This window comes from Aulonocara stuartgranti, assembly GCF_965226115.1.
Source record: "Aulonocara stuartgranti genome assembly, chromosome: 13".
In the NCBI taxonomy this organism is placed as follows: Eukaryota; Metazoa; Chordata; class Actinopteri; order Cichliformes; family Cichlidae; genus Aulonocara; species Aulonocara stuartgranti.
The window spans coordinates 8,884,203-8,893,288 of record NC_138949.1 but is presented as its reverse complement, the minus strand read 5'-3'; positions in this window follow the sequence as shown (position 1 = coordinate 8,893,288).

Sequence of the window (9,086 nt, the reverse complement as noted above, 5' to 3'; positions counted from 1 at the left end):
ATTATGAATGACTATCCTCTGGAAAACAAGCTGTAAAAACTGTTATGCCTTTTTCCTATCAAAGTTAATCAGGTGACTCGGCTTGTCTGATTGTAGAAACAGAGCACAGCCTGTGCGGACATCTGTCCACATTTAGGTGTTTGCAAGCACTTCACATTAAAAAGGTTTGTTACTTGGTGGTTTATTTTGCCTGTTTGTTCCTACCGTGCATTATGCCCAAACTGCTTTTCACATGTGTGTGTTTTTAATAAATCGATCACGTAAAAGCACTCTAATGGAGAAAACAAAAATTAGTTATTTGCCTATCTGGATGCTCTCTCCAAAGATCACCTTGGCTCACAGTAATTCAGATATGTTGCCTTTTCTAAATAGAGGAGAGGATTTTCACCAGAATTTTTATAATTAGAAAGGCTTTTTGGCATTGGGGAGCTGTGCAATTAATAAATATGAGATAATCGATGAACTATAATTACAATCTCAGATTTTGGCCCACAATTTGAAATAATTAAACAGGATAAGCATTAACCTGAACCTTGGTGGAAAATAACTTGAAAAAGGTTAATGGGAAAAGGTTGAGAATGAGTCTTGAAGAAGAGATATGCAAATTTGAGGTGAAATACTGAAAAAAGATAATAGAGAGCGACTTTAATGAAATTAGTGGATTGTAGAGCTTCTAAATCTAAGCTGCCAACTTTTCCTCTGGAGTTTTTTACTCATTCCATGGACAGGTTTGATTAAATACTTGGACAGCACAGAAACCTATATTTTCAAGTATTATACCATGAATTAACTGAATTATGTTCTAACAGCACTTTTCCTGATTGGTTTTGCTTCAGTTAAAAGTCCTCTAATTATTTTATGTAATCAAAACATGATTTTAGTTATTATATTTAAGGATTTCAGTCAAGCCGATAGGACAACACCTGTGAGTTTCATGGTTAGCATGGTTGAGTAAAAACTAGCCGACAAACTATACACAAAGATCTGATTGGTCCATGTCAAAGAGGTAGAACAGCAAAAACCTACAACAGCTCAGTGCAGTCACTTCTCTTTTAAGATCAACCTCAAAAAATATATAAAAATTGTGAAAAAACACATACACTACTACTTATGACACCAGCAGTAGTAATGATAGTACTAGTATTTAATCTAAATAATAACAGCCAGAGAAAAGAGTGAACAGGAATTAAAGGCAACAACTGTTCTTAGACTGCAAAACTTCCTCAGTTTGTGTTAGTGCAGTGCGATGCTTTTGGTATCGATCTTATACCAAGTAAATACAGGCCCGATATCAATGCTGATAGCAGTGTGTCATGACATGTGACATGAGTCATGATCAATTTGCAAATTCTGAACACGTTTTAAAGACCACTAAATCAACAATAATCAGTTAGCACAATGAAAAACACATCTTTTAGTTGGGTTTTTTTTGGGGGGGGGTGGGGGTTGTGGGCTGGAATCTAAATGTGCCTGTCTTTAAAGGACTTTACATCAACTTCTGTTTAAATGTTCTAAAGGTGATCACTAAAATAGATGCGACAGTCAACACAAAAAGGTTCATGTTTGAGGTAGATTTTTTTTCATTTCCAGTAAATAAGTAAATAACAATTCAGTAGGCTATGTACTGAACATAGAGGACAGAAACAAACTATTGATCCTTTCACACTAGTATCGATCCACCACCAATACCAGTGTTGGTATCGATACTGTCGACATTTGGATCAATCTGCCCACCTCTAGGCAACGTCCACACTAGCCCGGATAGATTTGAAAACGGCGTTTTCGTCTGAAAACGCTCTGCGTCCACACTAGCGCTTTCAGTTGTTTTCACAGAGTTGTGCGTCCGCATTGAAACGGCCCAAAACGCTTACTTCCAGTCCTGCACATGCGCAAAAGTGAGTGAGAATTAAAGAATTTGAAGAAAAGCTATCTGGAGCATGTACAAACTGATATTAATCTTTTTTAGGTCTGCCAAAATTGAGAGCAATCAAAACAACTGCTGTATAATGCCCTCTGCTATCTTATTTAATTCGTCACATGACTGCATCACATGACTAAAATGCTCATCGTTTTAGAAAGTCTGCGTTTTCGAGTGTCCACACTGAGACGGGACAGCTCCGTTTTGAAATGTATTCGTTTTCAAGAGCGTTTTCAAAGCGCTGCATTTTTCCTTGAGGAAAACGCCGTCTCAGTGTGGACGGGAGGCCAACACGGAGAGAAAACGATGTGTTTTCAAACGAAAACGCATTAGTGTGGTCGTAGCCTAAGTGAAAAAGTATTGGGGCTTGACTATAACATAAGGGTAGAGCACTTACACCTACAATATTATCAGCAGTAAATTTGTGCTTTTTTGTGGACCGATACCAGAACTACTGAAAACTATAAATGCTCAGAAAAGGAGCTTAAAGTATAGTATACAGCCAGTGTAAGCTCCAGTTTTTTCTGAGCAACATACTTTGAATATTCTAATAAAATGTCTTTGTCATTTTTATTATTTTCTGCTTCGCAAGTTGGTAATGATGAATTCAGAAGAGTCAGACTCATGCTTCCACAGGGTAGAATAACAGAATATCAAATATTTGTGATCACAGATATGGTATCCACTTAACAGCAGCAACAGGGCCCTGAATATGTTATGCAGCTAGAAGATCTCATTTATAATGATGTTGCAGGCAGGTGACAGGTCATTACTTCTGCTATTAATCATTTTTGTTTCTGTTTATCTGCATAATTGTTTTGACATTACTTGCTGTAATTGGTTATCTTTATTAACTACACAAGTTGAATTAAAATGCAAGATGAAAGCTAAGATTGTTTTAATGTAATTGAATTTGTGCCTTTACTTCAATTTTTTTTTTACTCAAGTGGAAAGGAGCACTTTTTTTTCTGGTGAAAGGCAGGAGCATTAGATGACACTGCAGAGGGACTTTCTCTATGTGCAGCACTCTTTATTGTGCTGGTCTAGGAAAAGCGAACAGCCACTTTACACCTGTCGTCAACATCTTGATATTTCACACAGACCGGACAGCTATTAGCTGAAAAGTGGATCCTGAAGTTTTGAGTTCCTGTTCTCCAATCTAACACCTCCTCCGTGTAGCAGTGAGGAGCTGATAAATATATTACATCTGTCCGCCTCTAAAACTACCTGCGTGTGTGTGTGGCTGTGCGCTGTGAGAACATGAGCACGAGGCACCTTGACAGGAGGTTTGTGCGTGACAGCATCACCAACACCTGGCCTCCCCCAGCAGGAAGCGGTGTATCTAATAATGAGAGAAAGTGTCAGGGACACATAAGGCACATCCAGCTGAGAGCAGGGTATGAAGATGACCACAGACTTTGCGTGAGCCGCCGCCCAACCGTGCACGCACATCTCGTCTCTCTTTCCCTACGGTAAACCACAGGAGAGGAAGCGATAATCACATTTTCTGCCAAACTGAATAGGTGATGGCAGCTCACGCACACACACACACACACACACACACACACACACACACACACACACACACACTCAAAACAATACAGTGATGCAAATGTGGCTGTTTGTTTCTTTCATCAGCTGTCAGTGCATTTCAGGTTTCACTGGAGAAATAACTCTGTCCTCCATGGAAGGAACCCATGAATCAAACCCTGGTCATTTGATTGACAGCTCATTACCCTCCCTTTAATACAGACAACAACCTTGGAAAATAGAGGTAAAGCCGGCAGAATCACGTTAAATTTGGTATTCCAGCTGGGCTGAGACGCACTCGGGGACGCGAGCACAGAGGTTGACGATATGTGTTCTCTCACTTCTCTGTTCTTCTCAGCTTTTGTATTCTGCGACTTTAATTTTCTCAAGATAAGAGATCAGATTAATGAGTAGCCTCCCATGACACGGTCTATATTTTTGTTAATAAGACTATAAAAAGAATCACTGACAACTTAAAAAAAATTAATTCTTAGCCCCCAAAGCCACACAGTTATTCAAGGGCAAATCTTTGAGGCAGAATATGTCTGAAAGTGATTTATCACTCACTCTGACTTGAGTAATTACTCTGACTGTTTGTATGACTTGAGAAAAATATACGTGAGCTAAGCACTCGTTTTCCTTCACAGTGCATTTCAGCGCTCTTCCCGGAACCACTGAGGGCTACAGCAAGTCAAGGTCGAGGCATGAAGGGCCATCGTGAACTCTGTTTTGGTTAACCTTCATCAGATACACAGTGTTGTGCTGCCACTGTAAGATACTCAAGGATGCAGCAGGCAGTCTGAGGTTAAAGTATTTTGGGAGCTAACATTTGTTTGAATGAAACTTGAGGGAAGTTTTTTTTTTGTCTGACAAGCTGTGACATTGCTGCATGAGAAAAATGCCACATTTATTCAGGGTTTCAAACTAACGCACGCACACAAATGCTCAGTGAACACACGCAAACGCATGCCCTGCAACCTTCATTCCCTCTGCACAACAGTATCAGAGGAGTCTGAGAACTCCCTGTTCCCTGGAGAAGGCCCAGCAGCTGCCACATCGCCCACCTTATCATCAGAGTTCCCACCACCCGAGGAAAGGAAGGTCTTTCATGTGACTCTTATCAGTCAACCAGAGGGTAGAGAAGGAGGTGGGAGGAAAAGGAAGGGAGAGCTAGGAGGTGAGAGCCCCCACGGCGCAAGGCCACAAACCTGCTTTCCCATGCCCGCGTCTGATCGTCAGTCCTGCCAGGGAGCACCGTACAAAAACCGAGCGAGAAAGAGAGGGAGAGAGATCACACCTCACTTGGAGTGAGACATTCACATATAGAGGAGGTGAGGGAGGGAGGGAGGGAGGGAGAGAGAGGAAGCAGGAGACATGTCTAAAACTAGAAACAACCCGACGACCCTCACATCTCCCCTTTGCAACCCCTGCACAGCACGGGCACTGCATAAAGCTGGATATAGAAAGGCAAAGCCCTGCAGAGCTTCACATTTCCATTTCTATCACAGCTCTAGGTTGGTTCCTAGTTTTATTCCTAGTTTACCTAAAGTCAGCACATTTAGTTGTCGTTGATTTTACAGCACTAGCTGGAATACTGTGGGGACACAAGTTGAGGTCCTTGTGAGTCTAGACCGCTTTTTGGGAATTAGGTCAGGGGCTAAGGTTCGGTTAATGATTAAGCTGTGAGGGCACTGGCACTGAATGCATTAGGTCAATAAGTGGGGACTCAGTGGGGATATATAAACAAGTTTGTGTGAACATACAGTTTTCTTGCAACAGGAGTTACACACACGGTGGACCAGAGGAACGTTCGACAAAAGAAGCAATGTTGATATTTTTAGCATTCAGTGATGCAAAGGTGGAAAAAATTAGAATGCTATGAATCAAAATTATCAGTAATGTGGTACAACTTTGCCTTTCTGTCCCATGATCATCAGTGAAAAGAGAACAAAATGTTTGTCCTTCCTGATTTACACTCATGTGATTTATACCAAACACATGCTGATCAGCACCGACGCAGGGACTGTGTGTGCTTTGTTTGAGGCATTTTAATCGTTTAAATTATCATCTTTGTGATGTTGAAATGACAACTAGCATATGAGAAGATAATTCATCAGCTGTACAGCTACACAATTCATTAGTCATGTTTTGATCTTAGAGTGCATCAACAGAAAATGCCCCATATGGGACGAAAGCTGTCAACATGTAAAATATATGACAAATAAGAGAGTTACTGCTATTTTGGGGGGATAAAGCAAATTTCCTGGAAGCATGGCTGGGCTACACAACTGCCCACGGTGGGCCACGCACTCATGAAAACAGCAAATGCCCCACCTTCCAGAAATGACTTGTCAGACTTGTATTATTGTTGCAAAGGCAACATTGTTCCTGAATATGGTCACACAGCATAGTTTTACCTGCAGGCCTTCTGTAGCAGGATGTAAATGAGCTTTCACCATTTTGGCTGAAATCCCATTTTAATCCAATTTATGTTGAAGCATGTTTTTCTTTTTTATACACACAAGTCAAATAACAACTAATCTCCGTTTTCAGGCTTTCTTAACAGTGTTATGCTGCATTTCATTTCACACGCCTACACCTGGAGGAAAAGAACCTCGGGACTCAGTTCACTCACTGATTTAGAAGACCTGCAGCGGCCAAGTCAAAAGCCCAGAGAGGGCACGGTTGAAGGACGTGTCAACACTAAATATTTCATTCAGCAGAGGTTGATCTTTCATTGCCATATTAACGTGCCATTAACCCCGTTCAACAGCAGTGCGCAACATTAAAGTGGTGGTGCTGCATGGCAGCGCCGAGTGCCAGTCAGCTCAGACAATAGTGCCGTTTCACTCACTGTCAGCTCCCTGCCAAGCTCTGTCTGATTTAGTCACTGCGAAGCTTTATTACCCTCTCTGCAACATTACAAGAGAAGCTGCACGTGCTCATCTAAAGAGCAAAACAAAAACGTACAGAGTGGAACAACAGAAGTATCACTCAAATCAGTCTTCTCACTGCGTTGAGGGAGCTACTTCTTCACTTCATGTCTTTGTGCTACAGGTAATACCTCCAGTCATTTATATCTTATATTACACTTTAGGGTCTTGGCTGATGTCTTCATTTTCAGTACGGGGACTGTTATGGCCTGCAGGCTCACCTTTGAGAAAAACAACTCAAGTGAGGACTCATGCACGCAAATGTGCCAGTGTGACTTTCGCTGATCCAGATTAACACCGACAGTATGTTGACAAAGGCAAAAAGGGGAATATGGCAAAATAGATTCTGATATCCTGTCTCCAAAACAACAAGACCATTACATAAGTGAGACCCTTAGCAGTGCTTAGTGTGTCCGTGCCACTAAATGGGCTTGACTAAATAAACAACTCATCAAAAAAGAATCTCACTTTGACGTGTAAATGGAGAGCTGCGTACGATAACTTAAAAAACATGAGCTTGATCCATTATGGATGCTATTAGACAGAATGCCAGTTAATGGCTGTTGTCAGCGGTTAAACAGATTCTGAATGTGCGTTCATTAAGAAACACGAGGCAAAGAGAAAAATCACTGTATGGTTTAAAGAAAATGCAAAATGATAACAACAGATGATACAACCTGCACTGACAAAGAGACAAAGATCTGTGTCTCAAATTTTAATTAAAAACAAGGTGACAGATGGTTAGAGAACATCAACGGTGCAAAAATAGCCCTGCAATTAATCTGCAAGACTATTCAGATGACTGTAGCTGCTTTTGTCAACAACCCCCAAAACCTCAGTCTTCCAGTATCCTGGTTATATTAAAGCATTCACATTTAAAAGCAATAGTAAGGTATTCATATAACTTACAGGGAATGTTTGCACACCTCTTGTAGCCTGCCTTATCCATCTAACCGGGCCTGTATTGGATCGGTGACCATCCCCTACCAGCCCTTGTGGAAATGAATTTAATTGCGAAATCAATTTAATTTAGTTCAGTTTATATAACACCAAATCACAACAACAGTCGCTTTAAGGCACTTTATATTGTAAGGTAAAAAGCCTACAAAAATGCAGACCACCCCCTATCAGCCAGCACTTGGCAACAGTGGGAAGGAAAAAACTCCCTTTTAACAGCAGAACTGATGGGCGGCTGTCTGCTGTGACCGGTTGAGGGTGATGGGAGGAAGACAGAAGAGAAGACACACTGTGAAACAGAGGAAGAGATGAATAATAACTAATGATTAAATCAAGAGAAGTGTGTAAACTCCTACAGAAATTTTCAATCTTTAAATATATATTTTTAAAAAAAGTAAAAATCTACTCCATTCCTTTTAAGGTACATGAACAGGATGTGGAAATGTATAACGTTTGTCATTTCTATATGACACTAATAGAAAAAACAGTAATATGTTAACTTTGCACTTCTTACCTCTGTGTTTAGAGAAACAAGCAGCCATACAATATGATGGGTACATATTTTATCAGGGTGTGGAGCCCAAAGCTTAATGTAGTTTTTAGGTGATTTTAATTTGAACTTTTGTTTTTGACTCTGAGAAAAGCTGTCAATTTTTGCCAGCTGTCTTAGGGATCTCCTTCCAGCACTGGTTGTCAGTGACTGTGGGTCTTTAATCATCTCTGAATATACAGACAAGGTGCCGCAGCTGAAGCAGAACAACAAAACCATCCTGAAGGGCAGGTGGAGTTCGTGTGATCACTGGTCTGTGGACCTGGGGAGCTGGTTTTGTGAAAGTCTCCTGAATGAGAGCCTGATTTTAGTTAGCAAAAATCATTTTGCTTCCACTGCTCACCAGATTCACCCTTTTTTATCTTTTGAGTTTTTCTTCGCCTCCCTCCTTTAAGGTTCAGTGAGTTTAAAAAAACATATATGAAAATGCTACATGAGTTACAACTCAAGTCAACATATAATAAATTTGTTTGTTAGCCTAAAAGTTAATGTGTCTTTGGCTGAACTGTTAAGCACCCGCCTAACCTGAATAAAGACATCGTTCTATTCTGAGGAATAACAAAGCATCCTCCCGCTCCTCCTTCACAGAATCTTGTTTAGATTGGAGAGACAAGCGTGCTCAGCGGGGCCTGGGCCCTCATCAGCATTGCTGAACAGCAGGTTGGAGTGGGGTGGGGGTGGTGGTGGTTGGGGCGTGTACTAGGCCAGCCTCACTGGGAGCGACCTGGGGACTCGCAGCCTTTTGAAGTGGTAATGTGCCCGGACTCGTGGGAGGGCCGCCAAATTGAAATGTCTTTTGACAATGGCAGACAGCCACTGTTGTCATCTGATTGAGCCACCTTCAGGGAGAGAGAAAGAGAGGAAGACAGGCAGGAAGAGACTGGGAGAGAAAAGTGCAAGTCACAAGGACGCAAAGAGGACGTCATTTCAAATTGATAGTTGAATTTAATTTCATAGGAATCACTGTTATTGGTGGCAGTGAGCCCAAAGGTATCACAGTGGTGACATGAAGCACTATCAGTGTCCCTTTTTACTGCTTGTCTAACTTTTTAATTGCATCATGTCCACTGATGTAAAATGTCTAGCTTTTTACACCAATATTTCCAGGAGAAATGGGGGAATGAACGGCTCATGAATGGAGAGAACAAAAGGAAGAAAAAGCCTCCACCAAACAGAGCTCATGTTTAGAGTTCTGCTC